General features: G+C 34.8%; 1 protein-coding gene across 11 annotated transcripts in view; it reads right to left on the reverse strand.

Annotated features, from left to right (window-relative positions):
• The window catches only part of LOC129755262 (CUGBP Elav-like family member 4), a 568631-nt gene that overhangs the window by 288872 nt on the left and 261597 nt on the right, over nt 1-18162 (reverse strand). The gene's annotated exons all lie outside the window — the stretch shown is intronic.

The raw sequence follows: 18162 nt of genomic DNA on the forward strand, positions 1-18162 counted from the left end.
TGAGGTTGTGGCATCAGTTCTAAGTCTAGTTTGTTACTCTTGGATAACCTTACTCAATCATTGAAATTTTCTTGAGAATTAAAAATTTAGTGCAGAGTAAAAAACCTCGTTTGCTTTTCCTGGACCCTCATGGGGAAGGGTTCAAGCCCCCAAAATGCCCCCCTTTTCTACGACCATGCTTCATTGGCATTCCAGTTTTACTCGGGGCTTGCTCACATTTTCAAAACAATAAATTGAGAGATGCTAGGTCCTGCCCGGTTGCCCGGAGAAAAAAGGCCTGTTTTTTTCCCGGATTATTCAGTATTTTGACGAAATTTCAAATTTCTACTTGTTCTAGCGAAATAAATTCACATGCGTTTTTTGAATTTGTTGAATAAAATTTGAACGTCGCTGATGTGCCTTCGTAAAAATCATTTTTTGTGTGTTCATTTTTCAGCTTATCTCTTGCTTTTTTATGGAAAAATACGCAGAATTTTTTTGGATTTGGCCGGATATTAACCGGTTTTGAGTTTCAAATTTAGAAATCAATGTCCGGATTTGCTTGACCCGGATACGTACAGAAAAAATCTGGAAAGCCTACTCAATAAATAGCGGATTTAAAAACGTGAAAAGATACATGAAATTGAAATACAAAATTCCAAAACTAAGAATTAAGAATAACAAATTAAAGTTTGACAGCTTTTCAAACTCGAATCAGCATTGAGAAAGAACGAAAATTTCAATCCGGAAAATCTATTTAAAAATTGAATCACGGGTTAATCAGTTGTTATCAATAAATAAATTGACATTTTCATCCCGAAGCAGTTATTGTAAACCTTTGAGACTTTAAACAAATATAAAATTTCATGATGCGTAGAGCCAATATTTACCGAAAGCCCACGCATTTTGAACAAAGTTTCAGAAACGGACATTTTATTTCCGTTTTCGATTAAGAGTTAATCACCGTTGATTTATTTTTATTGGTTTTAGTTTTGAAACTTTAAAAATATCCTTGACCTGATGTTGCCAGTTCAAATGTACTGTTTCTATACCTCTTATTTTTCACGAATTTTCTATGAAGGCTACAAAATTTCATTATTAGAGATTTATACTGGTCAATCCACATTTTTCCAATAATCTGAGTTCTAGCAAGCATTGATGAACTGTATGATGAAATGTACGAATTGAATTTGTCATTCAATAGGACGTACAATACTGAAGAATCACATGTGACATAACATGAGATTTTTAAATTTTCCAGATGCATAAAATTCTGAAGACACGTTCGGTTGACGTCATGAATTTTTTAAATTCTACCAGTTGTCAAGAGCATAATTTTTGAAGATTCAAATTTTCGACAACATAAATTTTAGTAGAATTTTCCCTCATACTTCTAGATTTTGGAAACGATTAGCTAAGTCTGGAGAATGTCTTTAAAAAGCTTGATAAAAGAAAAATTATTTTCTTTTACTTAATTCTTTTAAAAGCTTTTCTTCGCCGAAGAAATTATAAATATTCTGCTTTTGCAAATACATGTGTTCAAATCTTTCACTTTAACACTATGCAAAGTATTTATTTAAGCTTTTTATGCATTTAATACTTTCTTCACTCGATATTTGCCAAAGTATTAAATTTGATATACAATCAAACCATATTAGAAAAGTTGACGATCCAGAAGAAAATTTATGTACTTAATGGTAATCAGAAGTAGATTGAAAAGAAAAATCCAAGAGTTAAAAAAACTCTAATGGGTTTAAAATTATTTCCGTAAAACTAATGTTCATTGATCATTCATATACTTTGATTATTTTTTTTTATGAAAAATAAAAATAATATAGCTTTAATGTGGCTCGTTCAAACTCTTAAATTTTGAAAATTTGAAGTTTTTGGTTCTTCCGACTAAAAAGGTTGCCGACCACTGCTTTAGAGGCATAATGAGAACCCTCCTAGGGCAATATAAGCACCATTAGTCGAGGCACAATGAGCGTTTTCTGCCGTAGAATCATGCAGCGAATTCAACTCGTTTAAGTCAACTGATTTAAAAAACTAAAGCTTGACTTGTTTCATCTGACGATTTGGCCTATTGGTAAGGTGTCGGAAAGATAGTCAGAAGACACGAGTTCAATTCCTGGTCGTGGAATACAAACAATTCACACAAAATCGCTTCGACCAGGAATCGAACTCGAGTCTCCTGATTACATCACCGACACTTTTCCAATAGGCTAAATCGTCAGATGTAAACTAGTCAAGCTGTAGCTCTACAATTCAGTTGAATTCTTTGAGTTTAATTCGCTGGAGGATTGTACGGCAGAAAATGATCATCGTGCCCCGATCAATGGTGCTCTGTTCGCCTCGAGTCCACAAGTTAAATTAAAAACGCGTTTAAAAATTTCATTATTTCTTAACAATATTTTTGTAAAAATGATAAGGAGATTTTTTTATAACTGAAAATTTTATACTATAGGAACTACAAAACTGTTCCTCGTGAAAATTTATTTGAGAAAATATGTTTTTCCTCAGAAAAGAGGAGTGCCCAGGTAACCCCAGGTGCTCGTTATGTCTTATCTCCCCTTTTATTTTTATTTATTGTCGACAATTTAGTAACCAAATATTTAATTTCATCGGTGGTCCTCTTCTAAAAAACGATCTTTTTTCAACTTTCAGCTCTCAATTGTAAACGATTTTATTTTTAAATTTTTAGGAAAAAAAAGTTTACGATTAAGCCGTAAAAATTTGTCTGCCTCTTTTAATTTCGAGCCTTACTAAAACTTTGAACCTCCAATTTTATGTTGTCTCCCTTTCTAAGCTCTGTTGCTCGAAACTCTGCTCGACAGCGTTTCTCTGCCTTTTCTCGAAGGCCAACAAAGACTCGTAAACAACGTTCATCATCAATTTCAATTGATGTCAACCACCAAAGCGTCGCCATCAATGGCGAGCGGGAAGAAGAAGAAAAAATGTCCACACTGATGATCACTGGAAAATTTCTTTGTTTTGTTGCTGGGGCGGAAAAACAAAAAAAAGAAATTTCTATGCTAATCAAAAATAATTTTCCCATCTTTGGCGCCTTCTTTTGCGGCGCTTTGTTTGTGACGGCTTCCAGCAAAAGCGGGGAAATTCCGGCAAATAACAGAGTCCGGACAAACAAAACGTGAGCCCAACACGACGACGACGACAACAACTGAAACGGAAGGCGATTGGTGACAAAATGTGAAAGACACGTGGCTCTTTGTGTTTTGTGGTTCTCTTCGTTGCCCGGAAGTGAGGAAGAAACCTGAAGCTGAAATCGTCAAGGAATCTGAAGTTTAAAGAAGAACTTACTTTGCTCAACATTCCGGGACGGGGAGCATAAAATGGACTTTGAGTAGCCAGACGTGATCGCTTTCTTTAACGATGCATGGTTACGGCGGAACTAACCTCGAAAGTTGTCGTTTCTGGGTCTTGTGTTTGGATACTGATTTTGCCTATTTTAAGGCGTTTATCTTTTAAAGATATTCAATTCATTTGAAAAGCCTTTGATTTGTTTTGAATGGAATGGAAAAAAAGCCCTTATTTTATTTTAAATACTTTTGCGTTTTTTTTTATTAATTGAATTAAGTATTCAATGCATTTTTTCGTTTAGAAAGATTAGTTCCTAAAACATTTTTCAAATATTTTGAAATTTTGTCAAAAGTTTTTGAGCTTAATAAACTGGACTCAGGTGGGATTGAATTCGCCGTTTAATATGGAAGCAAAATTTGTGTTATTTAGTTGAGTTTCACTAACTTTCCAGAAATTTTAACTAAAAACAATCATATCAAAATTTGAGCATAATGCCCGCAAGACCACGTGTTTTACGCTCAAATTTTGACTGCTGATAACTTTTGAGAAAACCGGAATATTGAATCAAAATGTCATTCTTGGTATTTGCTGATTCTCAAATGACAGAATGCATGAATAAAACAAATGTTTTGCTTTTTAATGTTTCAAAGGTGCACCAATAATTGATTCGAAAAAATCATCTGCCGCCATGTTTGCTGCGATATTAAACAAGAAATTGAATTTTGTTGCCTACTGGAAGGCGTTTCACCTATAAAGATACCTAAAAGTGTATTTTAAAACGTGAAATATTCGATAATATTTGCAATAATAAATCATTTTTCTGCAAAAGTATGGTTAGTTTATAAACTACGATAAACGTGTTATAAAACATTTGATGTTTCGATTATAACATACCGTATAATCATTGTTCCATTTCTTACCACTCTTTCGGTATGGTGCATTTCCATGAATTTTGGTGTTCTACCCAAGGTTGCCGAAAACACAGAAAAATCTGTATTATCACAGAATTTTGAGCAAAATTTCGTCACAGAATCTGTGTCACAGGACACATTATTTTAAAATTTTCACAGAATTCGCAGATTTTTTAAATTTTGTACAGATTTCCAAAATTATAAATTTTTATGTCAATTTCGACTGACTGTTATTAATGAAAATATGAAAACAAGGTAATGTAAATTGATTTTTTTTTCTAACAGGACTGTAAGTATTTTCCTATTTGTTTATTTTTCACATGATTTCCCAATGAACTCCGTAGAAATAGCGTCACAGAAAACCGTCACAGAATTTTAAGTTCAAATCACAGAATTCGAGAATTTTTTGTCAAAAACACAAATTTTTTTTCGGCAACCTTGGTTCTACCCCGCGATGTGTTTTCTAGATGTTTTAGTTTTTTTTTACAAAAATATCATTAAACCGTGTTTTATCATTCTTATTCTTTTCAGTAAGACGTAAATCAGTTCTCTGAATCATCGTTAACATTTAATTTGGTTGTTTAATGAATGCTATCGCTGTAAAAATTGTGATTAAGCTTAACTGGTTCGTTTTGAATAGTTTTCCCCTACTAGATCCTTCTCGTAATTTTGCTCGAAATCTTCAAATTGAAACATGAACAATCTGTTATAATCTTATTTTATACATTAGTTGAGAAATTAAAAAAAAACTTAACTGACAAAAGCTTTGACAGATTTTTAAGTTCTGTAAAAAAAAATATCACACTAGTAGTGATGTCAAAAACGCAAAAGTTTAAACAAATTTCAAAAAACAAACCAAGAGAAAACAAGACCACTTTCTGTTCACTGTTTTCCCCAGATTTCCCATGTTTTGCACTTCAAATCCAAAACGCTCAAGTGCACCATTAGGGTGATTGTCTTTTGCCTGTTCCACATCCACTACGCACCGAAAGAAGACGTTTTCGAGGCCCGCACAAAATCTACCGATTCCCGATTGGAGTGGGATTGAATTTGTTGGAAATATTTTAATTTACATACAAATTTAATAATCAAGTGGTTCTGCTTTGGCCAGACTTCTTTTTTTTCTCTTCCGCTCAAATGGCGTTTGTGCAGGCGTTTAAAGGCATGGGAGCAAAATTGTAACGGTTTGCGCAAATAAACAGCGGATTACCCGAACCTACAGAAGAGAAGAGGGATCAAGAACATTTCGAGGACGAGACGATGCTGGTGCTGTTGCTGCTGTGGGGTGAGTAAAGTTTTGGGAGTGTAGAACGCAGATAGCCATTGAGTGTTTTTTCTTCTTCTGTTTCTGTCGTTGTTCTGGAAACTCGGAAGCCTGGTCGCTGCCACGGATATGATTTTCTTTTTTCACTGCCATTATCCATCCACTTTCCAGATTTAGGGAGATTTCGTTCGCAGGTAAGGGGGGATGAATGGAAAATTATGAATAAAGCATGCCCATCATGAGCACATTAAGGTTAGATGGCCATCGCAAATCGTCCAGACGACCATGTGGGAGTCTGATAATGTTCCGAGGGATGGAAGCATAAATATTTTGCCAAGTGCTTTCGGTAGTCCGCTTTCGGTCGTTAAGAGGTGAGGAAAATGAAGATAATGCTCAGTGGGATACACAATTAGGCTGTTTACCGATTGGCGATTCTAGTTAGATGCTAAATTCTTTAAAGGTACAGGGATAAAATCGTCCTTATTTTGTGTGTTTTAATTCTTTTCTACAAAAAAACGTGATTTTGATCGATTTTCCATCTGAACGCAAATGACTCGTCACATCTCGTCCTTAGCTCCGTAGAAGTTTTTCTTCGATCAATTCATCTGACGTCGGACAGGAAACAGCTGACGGGGCTAATTGGCTATCGGCTCTCGATGGAAAACCCCCAAGCGGACAATGGCCTTCCGATAGTCTCGTCCAATTTTTCTTCGCAAAAAGCCGTGCAACGTCATCATGTAATTAGGATAATTTATGGCTTCGTTCTCATTTTTGTGGTTCTCCCACTACCGACAGTCTTCATTCTTCCAGGCAGAGGAGGGAAGATTTGTTAAGCAACACTCTAGACAAAGAGAAATGGTTCAGCACCAGCAGCAAGAGCCTGGCCCGGAAATCGGAACCCCTCGAAAAGGCCAAATTGAATCAATCGACCGAAGCTGATGGGATGAATGAATTCCCCATTGATGAGCGACTACTGGAAGAGTAAGCAAACAGGCAGCGTCAGCCGAGAAAATCGATATTACAATTTGGGTTTCAATGAAAGCCCATTCGGACTTTAAACGAAAGTCATCAACAATTTGGGTAGCCAAAGCCACAAAAAAGTGTCCAAGAAGCACCAGGATTAAAACCAAAACTCGTTGACTCACCCACAGTGACAGCCATAAAACTCAAATTACTCTTGAAGCCGCAGAAACCGCCAGCAGTCGCAAAACCAGGAACAACAACAACGACAAATCAACCAACCTCTCTCGTCAGGTCTCAGGTCGGTCGGAGACAGTTCCAACCCAAGGACAGGCTCTAAAGCCGGAAGTCACTGCTACACTGTCATACTGATGACTCCGGGGACCGAAAACGAACTCATTAATTTTATCTGTCGGCTCATTACCCGCCTAAGCCAAACAAACTTTGTCAGCATCTTCACGGCCTCGTAACAGCCTAATTTAGACGAGCTCCAGCTCGTTAACTGGTGGCGGGTGAGCAGCTTTCCCTGACGGTTGGCTTTCTCTGATGGTTGGCTTCCTCCGCTCTGAATAGTTTGAGAAAAGGCATTTGTCTTTCGAAAAATCCAGAGTTTTGATTTGAAACTTGATAAATATCACAGGAAGGAGGAAAGCAGTTTTCAAATGCTTCAATCTAGGCTCTGAATCTTGAAAATTCAAATTTTAAATTTCGGATTTAATTTGATTTTAAACTGAAATCAGAAATTCGGAACTCAAAATAAAAACATTGATTTTGAAAAGTTTCTGTTGGTAAAACGAATTGAAATGTTTCCCTAAACTACTGAACAGCTCTGCAAAAGGCTCTAATCTACGATATTTAAGGGGCAAACTGTCCAAAACGCACCAGCGGGGTAAGATGGCCCATGTCATAATTTTTCAAAAATACGCCAACTCATGGCTACGAATGATGGTTTTCCTTATTTTTGTTGCGACAAATCAGTTTCTCTATCATTTGTTAGGTGAGAATTTCAATAAAACGACTTAAATTCTTAGAAACAGAGGATAAATCGAATCTGCGTGAAACTTGTAAATTATTATGATTAGCATTTAAGGTTTTATGGCAAACCAGACTACGGAGACTGATAAAATTGCAGCTTTTCTTTTTTTCCAACCGTATGCCCCTTTGGATGACCATAAAATTTTTTTGATATTTCATTTAATTCTCACAAATTTCAACTAAAACCATCATATCAAAATCGCGGTAGAATGCGCGCTAGACCACGTGTTTTACGCTCAAACTTAGAATGCTGTTAACTTTAGAGAAAATCTTAGTATCAAAGTGAAATGTCATTCTTTTTATCATCTGACTCCCAAAGAATGCATGATTATATCAAATTTCGCCCATTTTCAAGTTTAAAAGGTGCACCAATATTTGATTCGGAAAAATCATCTGCCAACATATTTGCCGCGATATCAATCAAGAAATTGAATTTCGTTGCCTACTTGAAGGCGTTTTACCTATAGGGATATCAAAAGGTTAATTTCAAATAACGAAACTTTCGATACGCTTAGCAATAACAAATGAGTTTTTCCCAAAGTACGTTTAATTAAAAAAAAAATGCAATGAACATGTTACTGAACATTTGATGTAATAATCATTTTCTTATTTAATATAAAAATGGAGTCGTTTTCTTTATAACTCCATCACGTATAAACGGACGGTCGGAATGAAGTAAAATTTGGTATCCGAGGCTTTTTCGGGCCAGAAATGGTTTGTATAATAGTTTCAAGAATCTTACTTTTTTATGGAAAGGGGGCTTCCATACAAAATCAACTAGAAATGGGACAGAACTCGAACAACATGAAGACGATTTACATGAAAACTGACTCACGGGCACGAAGAAGTTAAAGATGTGTAGATAAATAAAACATTTTCTAACGATTTATTAGGTAATTGGTAGAACGAAGTTTACCCGGTCAGCTAGTATTCAATATAATCATTATTCTGGGTGATCAGAAATACTCTTCCGGTATGTGCTCCACTAGTTTCGACGTTCTACCCCACGGTGTGTTCTCTAGCTGGTTGAGTTTCAACAAAAATATCATCAAAATTGAGTTTTTATCGTTATTTTTTTCTTTCTAGTATGAGGTAAAATGAATCCCTGAATCGTCGTAAACGTTCAATTTGGTTCTTACATGGTTTTTAGCGCTGAAAATAGCGTTAATGCTTAACTGGGGCGTTATGTACAGTTTTCCCCTACATAAATAAAATTCTATTGCACTAATTTTATATTGTGTACGTCAGGAATCTTCTCCAAGTAGAGGAAATTCTTCTTCTAAATTTTAACTATTATCTAAAATTTAAATAATTTATCATAAAATTAACCATACTACCTTATTGATAGTTTACTTGAGAATTTTCGATGATATTTCTTTCATATTGCCATTGAGAAAACATTCACTTACGAATTTAGCTTGAGCCCTTATCAGTGGCAGTTAAGCAACTCGATTAAGTTGGAAACATTTCGGGTGAGACCATTTTTCGTTTATTTTGATTATTAGAGAAATTTGATCACTGATAAAAATTCTTCCATTTGAAAACCTTACCAATAATGCACTGTCGGATGAAGGATATTCGATCGATTTGGACACTAAGAATTACCAAATTTTACAACTTGGTTGGTTACAATAACGTGATTCTAGAGGACTCACATCTGAAATCTTTGCTGAGCGTCCGTAGACATCTGAATTGGAACACAACAAGCATATATTTGATGTGTTTTGCCTGTTTCCATACAAAAATTGATTTCCGTGCTACGCAGAGTTCTACCTTGAGGCAGTTAAAAGTAGTTTTATTTGGTTCAAGGTTAAATGTGATTTATTAGTTTTGAAAATTTACTTGCACGATTTTGCAATAAACGCTCGTAAAGTTGATAAAACATATAACTAACATGCAATAAGTTAGAGAGGAAATGTCACAGAACGTTAAAATCTTGTGCAAAACGTGTAATTTGAATGTCTCAACAAATGTTTTGAACATCTTTTTCATGTAAATTCTCATCTAACAATAGTTAAGTTTGAAAAACTACTTTAAAGAAACTGCTAAATAACTTTCGATTTAAAACCTCTATGACTCTACTTGATATATATGTAGATAGAGTTATGGTAATTTCAATAACGTTTCATATTTTTGCGTATTCTCCAACTTTGTAGATTAAAATAAAGCTGTACCTATCTCTTGAAACAAAACAGTAAGAATTTTAAAGTAAGTCATGGTAAGTTTTTAGTTTTTTTTATGCTTTTAAGTTTTGAAGCATATTTTAGAAAGCAAATGCTCTGAAGACATTTTAGAGCTAAAATGGAAGACAAAGGCGTTAGGAAAAAAGTTCCACTTATTGCCCTTTTGAACAACTGTGCAGCGGGGTAAGATTGCCAATGCCATTATTTTTCAAAAAATGCGCTTACCTTTGGCTTCGAATGATGTTTTTTTTTTTAATTTTTATTGCGGCAAAAAAGATTTCCAAAAATTCTTAGTTGAAAATTTCATTGATACGACTTTAATTCTTAGAAACAGAATGTAGTGTCCAGACCATTTCGGACAGGAGAAGAAAACACTTCTTATCACGTTAACGTTTGAACTAAAAAAGGATCGTTTATTTGGTCTTCTCTCATAATTACAATTTTTCGCGCTTAAATATCAGAATAAATCCGTCATAGTACGAAAACAGGCAACATAACGGTAGTCGGATACGTTAGGCAGCTTGTATACTTTCAGGCGTTTAAGTAGCATGTCAGGGTGACCAATAATGATGAGACCGATCACAGAACTATAAATGCAATCTGCGTGAGACTTGTAGGTTTTCATGATATATATTTAAAGTTTTTAATTGCAGCTTTTCGTTATTCTAATTGTTTGCACTTTCAGATGACTTTTAATTTTTTTTTTTAATTTTACTTACTTTCTAAAAATTTCAATAAAAAAATAATCCTATTCAAATTGGGGCAGAATGCGCACAAGATCACATCTTTAACGCTCAAATTTTGAAAGCTGAACTTTGGAGAATAACCAAATATCAAAACGAAAAAACATTCAATGTCATGCTCTTAGATTTTAACGACTTTTTCCGGCGAGTTTTAATATCAAAAACCAAAATTAACCAGTTTTGGCGATTTGGCCGCGAATTTAACATTCGCGACGATTATTCCAAATACATTCAATTTTATTTGCTGACTCCCAATTTACGATAAGAATTAATAAATTTCGTCCTTGTTCAAGTTCACCAAGTCACAAATATTCGATTCGGAAAATTCATCTACCGCCATTTTTGCCACGATATTAGCCAAGAAATTGAATTTTCTTTGCCTACTTGATGGCGTTTTACCTACAGTTCTGTTAAATAAAGAAAAAAATTGCGTGGAGCAACGCACTCACTTCCAACTTTCTTCTGTCTGGGTAGATATTTCAACTAGCTAGTTCAACTATCCAGCTTACACTTCACAAAATTTAAAGACTGTACAAAAACTCAACAAAAAAAAAGACAAACAAAAAACACAGCTATTATCGTGAAAAAGGTAAATTTGAGATTGTTTAATAAAATTCGCTGTATTTTTGACAATTTCCATTGAATATATGTACCTAACAAAAAAATATGTTAAAAATTGTTTGATCTAGGGCTCGGCTAAATTTCATCGAAATCGATTGACGATATCAAAAATGGTACCTATTTGAAAATTAGGTTCATTATCACCCAACAAGCGATTTCATTCTTTTTTGGACGAATGATTGTTGGGTAAAAATCGTAATACATGTTTTTTTTAGATTTTTCTTTCACATAACCAAAAATTTACATAAAAAAAGTTGGCAATTGTTCAAAACTTCATTCCTGAATTGATTGAAAATAAAATTTTCTCCACAGAGCTCAAAATACGAAGAACAGAGTTTCAGAAACGACTTGCGAAAAAAGTGGAAAAAGAATTTTGAACATATAAACATGAATCGAGGTTTATTTGGTCTTTCATTAGGATCATTTCTTAATGGAATATATTCGATTTCCAATCAAAGCAGGAAGGACATTTTGAAATTGCGCAAGAAAAATCCAATAGAAAAGTGATTACGATCTTCCATACAAACATACGTTCAAAATAGAATTAAATCGCCTGTTGAACAAAAATGAACCTCACTTTCAAACTGGTCCCATTTTTTATCGCGTGAATAGATTTTGATATGAACTCGTCCAGCTACTAGATTAAACATAACTTTCATCTTTTGGACAAACTTGAAGTATTTTCAATGACAATTATCAAAAATGCAGCGTATTTTATGAGGCAATCTCAAATTTCCCTTTTCACGAGAATTGCTGTATTTTTTTTCAGTCATAGTACTGTTTTTAAATTTTATAAAGTTTTAGTTGGATAGTTAAACATGAAAATATATTAACCCAGACAGAAATGGCAGCTGGTCAAAGTTGAAAGCGAGTGCGCTGCTCCACGAGATTTCATTCCTTTTTGAACGTTACTGCATAAAGATATCATAATTTGATTTTTAAAAGGGAAAATTTTCGCATAGTTTAGCAAAAGCAAATGAATTTTTGCCGAAGTACATATACTTAGCTTAATCAGCTTTTTTTTACAATAATATTATTAAAAGTAATTTTTTTCATTATTTTTCTTTTCAGTAAGACGTAAATCAGAACCCTGAACCGTCGTAAACGATCAATTTTGTTCTTATGGGAGAACTGTACAAGACGCACCAGCGAGGTAAAATGGCCCATGTAATTCTTTCTCAAAAATACACTAACCTATGGCTTCGAATGATGTTTTTCTTCATTTATATTGCAGCAAACAAGCTTTTCCACCATTTATTAGATGAAAAGTTCACAAAAACGACTTCAGTTCTTAGAAACAGAAGGATTCATGGAGTCAGCGTGAAAGCTGTTATTTTTCATGATTAACATTTAAGGTTTTATGGTAAACTGGCCTGGGCAATCTGATGAAACTACAGCTTATCGTTTTTCCACTCGCATGCACTTTCGGAAGACTATGAATATTTTGTTGTATTTTACTAACTTCATACAAAATTCAACTTAAATCAATCATATCAAAATTGGGGCAGAATGCCCAGAAGACCACGTGATTTAGGTTCAAATTTTGAATGCTGTTAACTTTTGAGAAAACCCAAATATCAAAACAAAATGCCATTCTTTATATTTGCTGACTCCCAAATTACGATATCAATGCATAATTATAAAAAATTTCGTCCTTGTTCGAGTTGAAAAGGTGCACCAATATTCGACTCGAAAAAAATATCTGCCGCCATGTTTGCCGTGATATCAGTCAAGAAATTGAATTTCGTTGCCTACCTGAAGGCGTTTTACTTATAAGGCTATAAAAAAGTGTATTTTGAAAGGCGAAGTTTTCGATAAGTTTAGCATTAGTAAATGATTTTTTGCCAAAGTATGGTTAGTTTACAAAAATTCGATGAACTATAATTAAACATTTTATGTTTCAGTCATTAAATTCCTTATAAATATTGTTCCATTTATTACCACCCTTTCGGTATGGTGCGTTCTGTCCACTAGTTTTGGCGTTCTACCCCGCGGTTTGTTTTCTGGCTGTTTAAGTTTTTTACAAAAATATAATAAAAATCGTGCTTTTGTCATATTTTTTCTTTTTGATAATACGTAAATCTGATCCCTGAATCGTCGTAAACTTGCAATTTGGTTCTTAGATGATTGATATCGCTGTAGGGGAGAACTGTACAAGACGCACCAGCGAGGTAAAATGGCCCATGCCATTCTTTCTCAAAAATACACTAACCTTTAACTCCGAATGGTGTTTTTCTTCATTTTTATTGTAGCAAACGAGCTTTTCCTTCATTTTTAAGATGAAAAATTCACAAAAACGACTCTAATTCTTAGAAACAGAAGAATTAATGGATTATGCCTAAAACTTGTTATTTTTTATGGTTAACATATAAGGTTTTATGGTAAACCAGTCTGCGCTATTTGACCCAAATGCAGCTTTTCGTTATAACACTTGTATGCACTTTCGAATGGCAATTAATATTTTATTTTATTTCACTAACTTTCAACAAATTTTAACTAAAATTAATCATATCAAAATTGGGGCAGAATGCCCGCAAAACCACGTGTTTTAGGCTAAAATTTTGAATGCTGTTAACTTTTGAGAAAAACCAAATGTCAAAACAAAATGTCTTTCTTTTCATTTGCTGACTCCTAAATTACGATAAGAATGCATAATTACAACAAATTTCGTCCTTGTTTGAGTTAAAAACGTGCACCAATTTTTGACTCGAAAAAATAATCTGCCGCCATGTTTGCCGCGATATCAGTCAAGAAATTGAATTTCGTTGCCTACCTGAAGGCGTTTTACCTATAAGGAAATAAAAAAGTGAATTTTGAAAAGCAAAATTTTCGTTAAATTAAGCAATAAAAAATGATTTTTTGCCAAAGTATGGTTAGTTTGCAAAAATACGATGAATATGTAATAAAAAATTTGATGTTTCAATAACTATATTCCGTATAATCTTTGTTCCATTTCTCACCACCCATTTGGTATGGTGCGTTCTTTCCACTAGTTTTGGCGTTCTAGCCCGCGGCTTGTTTTCTGGCTGTTTAAAATTTTCACAAAAATATAACCAAAATAGTGTTTTTAACATATTGTTTCTTTCTGATAAGATGTAAATATGATCCATGAATCGTCGTGAACTTTCAATTCGGTTCATAGATGATGGGTATCGCTGTAAATAGCGATTATGCTTAACTGGTGCGTCTTGTACAGTTCTTTCCTAAATGATTTTCAGCGCTGTAAATTGTGAATTTTAATAAAAATTTTAGAAACGTCGCTGGTAAACTGGCAGCAAAACACAGACTTTCAAAAATCTAGTACTTCATTTTTCTTTGTCGGAAGTCTTTTGGAAGTCCGGACTTCCGAAGTAAAATTTAGTGATGGCGCGTTAATATCTAAAATCTAACTGGTGCGTTCTGTACAGTTTTCTCCTACACTGCGGATCTGAAGCAAGTGCACTGAAAATCAAAAATACCCAAAATTGAGAACTGCCACCCGCCAAACCTAAGTTCAAGATTGACAACTTAAGTTTGTGAATAAATCATGGCTTGTCAATACGCCAAACTTGTCCTGCAAGCGGAGAACTGTTTTTTGGGGAGGTTTTGTTAAGCGCATCTGAATCTGTTATCTCCATCGTGGCAGATTTAGGTTTGGGGGGTAAGTTCAAAGCGAAGAACTTTTATTCCCGCTTCATTCGCAGAAAGTCTCGCATATACGATGATGTAGCTGCCTCTCTCAACAACTCTCCAATGGTCGAGCGGTTAGCATCCTGAGATGGTAATCGCAAAGCCATTGCAGGTATGGGAGTGATTCCCGTACCTACAGTTATTTTTTTTTTATTTTGATTTCCATTTTATTGCGGTATCAGATTTTGGGGGATGAGTTCTCCTTTAAGAGCTTAACTTTGGGTTATGCCTCCGATAGCCAAACCTGTAGGGAGGGAGTTTCATTCGGGTTAGCGGGGAAAGTTCTCAAGTTTGGGTATTTTCGAGGTTCAGTGTGGAACGGTGATTTCAGCTGATCATTTTCGCAACTTTAGCGACACCTGCCGGAAATATGGTATCAGTCAGTCAGTCAGTTTTCGGATGGGTTGTTGCATACCCATCAGGCGAATATGACACAAGCATGCTCTAGCTATTTAAAAGTCTAATAACTGAATCAAAACAGTTTTTAAAACTCGTACTTTTAGGCACGAATGTTATCTCCGTGTTCATAAATTGCGTCCGAAAAAGTTAACTACGTGGACCATTTTAGTGATAACAATCAATCTTAATTGTAAAGGGGAGCATTCAAATGTCATGTAATGGCCTCGTTTCAACAGTTCTCCTTGCCAAGCATCTCTGCTTAAATGCTTGCTTCGGTCTAAGTGCGCCAGATCGAAAATAATTTCTTCAAATAAATGCTTTTTTGTATGTTTTTCATGGAAATTTTCAAACATACTTTAATGATCCTTTGTTTTGTGTTTTAATTTTGGTTCGGGATTTTAGACCAATCAGATGTGCAGTGTTTTGCATTATTGAAGATAGTATAGCGTCATTTGATAGATTGATTTATTTACTTTTTTTTTAATCTTTCATAATTTTCTGAGAAATACAACAAACAAAGATGTATAAAAGTGAAATGCAGAAAAGATAATGAAATTTTGGTAATGGGGATCGACAAATTGTAATTTTTTTCCGGGTAATTCCGGCTTGTAGGCTTTTTAAAGCCATAACGGATTTTTTTTTATTAAATTCAACGTCTCAATCCTTGTTGGATCTTTTTCAGGGACTTACAAATTTTGTTCTTTAATGAGATCGACTCGGCTGGTAGTGTGAAACTGTCTTGTAAAATGTGAATTTTATCGATAAAATCTGTTTGTTTGGGTTTTTTTTCGTCTGCATCGAAATGCACAGAGTTTCCCCTATTCACTTTTTGTATTGTTTTGTTTATCAGCAAAAAGTGAATAGAAAAAAAACTGTGCATATTTCGATGCTGAAGAAATGCTACTATAATAACCTCAGACGAACGGATTTCATCCATAAAAAAAATTTAATAATTCGAATACTTTTTCAAACGACCAGCCTAGTCGACCTTAACAAGAAAACGAAACTTCTCAGCCCTTGAAGAATTCAAAAAAGAATGGAAACATTGGATTCATAAAAACAAAACTCGTTTTTATTAAAGAAGACTGTTAGCCGGAATCCTCTTAGGATAAAATAAGAAATTGAAAAAACCGGCAAAAATGCGTTCACAGTAAACTTCTGCCTCGATTTCCAGCAAAAAAAAAAATGCTGGAAACATCCAGCGATCCAAAATTTTGCCGGATACCAGTAAGCGGTTTTCTAATTGCTGGATTTTCCAGCATTCGGTTGTGTTCTTGTCATTTTTGCTGAAAAATCAGCAATTGGTTGTCAAATTTAAATGTACTATTTTCCGCACGCTGAGAAAGATGAGACCCTTTTTTACGAAATTTGGATAGATAAATATTTTTTTTTCTTCTATATTCTAGCAACCAGACATCAAGTCAAGGCTGAGTTTTTCTTGGACAGGTATACATTCTAAGGGATACTAATCATAACTCTTTTTTTCAGGTGGCGGAGGATCAATAATTTGGCACAAAGCTGCCAGAGTCTGTGTTGGAATATAGACAGCGAGACAAAAACAGCCAAAAATTTTGCTGTGCAGGCCTGAAAATCGGATTTTTTTCAGATTCGGCACAGTTAGTATTTTTGCAACATTTTCCAGATAACATTTTCGTTTCATCAACTGTTCTCAACTATTAAACCTTTTATTTCTTTCAATTGATTTAGAACTGTTTTCCAAATAACGATCTCTTAAATACAATTTTTAATAATATTGCAGACATCCTTCCTTGTTTTTCGCACCCTGAAATGGGTTGACCATCAGCAACACAACTCATCTATCTAAGGTTTGCATCATTCATAACAAACGACATGTGAACAACTGCACCACCAATAGAAAAACGATTGGTGGAACTTGTAGCAACTAAATTAAACGTGTGAGAAATGATGTTTTTTTCAAATTATTTTTAATTATTGTTGTTTAATTCAAAATAAACAGCCACACAGACACGCACACAAAGACGAACAGCAAATTGGGTAAAATTCCAAACTCGCTCAGAGGTGTGTCACACGGGATTGAGCATTTCTTCACATTTTTTTTTTGAAAATAAATTCTCAAGCCAGGGTTTTTGGTTTGCACAATGATTTGGAGCAATTTTTTGTTGTTGGGGGGATTGGGGTTTGAATTTTGAATTGTTTTTGCCGAATGGTTTAGATTTCTGGACACCCTTTGATGAGTTGTTTTGAATTGTAACACGGTGAGGTTTCAAAGAACTAAAATCAATCGAAAGTAAGCTTAATAAAAATAAAACAGTTTTCGAAGAAAACTGAAACAATGACTCGGAAGGGCTTGTAATCACGCACCAAACAAAAATCGAACAGAAAGGAAAAAAAAACAATAAAATTACGAAACACAAACACGGGACAAACAGAAACTACCAAAAAACGTAAACGAAGAAATAATTACGAACAACACCCTAGGGTATATGAAAAGATATAAATCACGCACGACATTTTAAGGTTACGACAGCGAATGAAAGAAACACGACAACATTTGCTGAGGTGGTGGTGTGGTTTGTGGGTAGTGATTTGGAGAATTGTTTTGGTGTTTTTTATTTCAATGTTGCTGTTGTTTGTATCATTTCCCTCCTGGGTTTGGAGAAAGTAACGTTCAAGCTGGCTGTGTGTATGGGTGGGGGAAGTTCGAATCAACGGAATCGGAAGTGGCCCCCCGTTTGAATAGGGAAAGCTCGTTGGATTGCCGAAACCCTCAAGGGCTGGAAAGGAAATTCAATAGGCGACAAAATATTTGAGTCACGATTCTCTCGATGCGGTGTTAAATGAATATTAAAATTCGTTCTGGCCATTGTTGATCTAAGTGTTTCTGGGTGGGGCCCGAGTATCGGTTTCCGGCATTAGAGGCTGTTAAAACCACATTTTGATGGCCGCTGGGCTTGGCTCGGTTGAAATTTCGCCAAGTTTGGTTTGTAATTTACGACCGGGAACGGGAGTTATTGAATTTTCGAATAGGGAGAATCTGCTCTGACTACAGTCAGATGTGAAATGAATGGACATTTATTGTTGAATCAGAAAGAAAAGCT

This window comes from Uranotaenia lowii, chromosome 3, assembly GCF_029784155.1.
Source record: "Uranotaenia lowii strain MFRU-FL chromosome 3, ASM2978415v1, whole genome shotgun sequence".
Lineage (NCBI taxonomy): Eukaryota > Metazoa > Arthropoda > Insecta > Diptera > Culicidae > Uranotaenia > Uranotaenia lowii.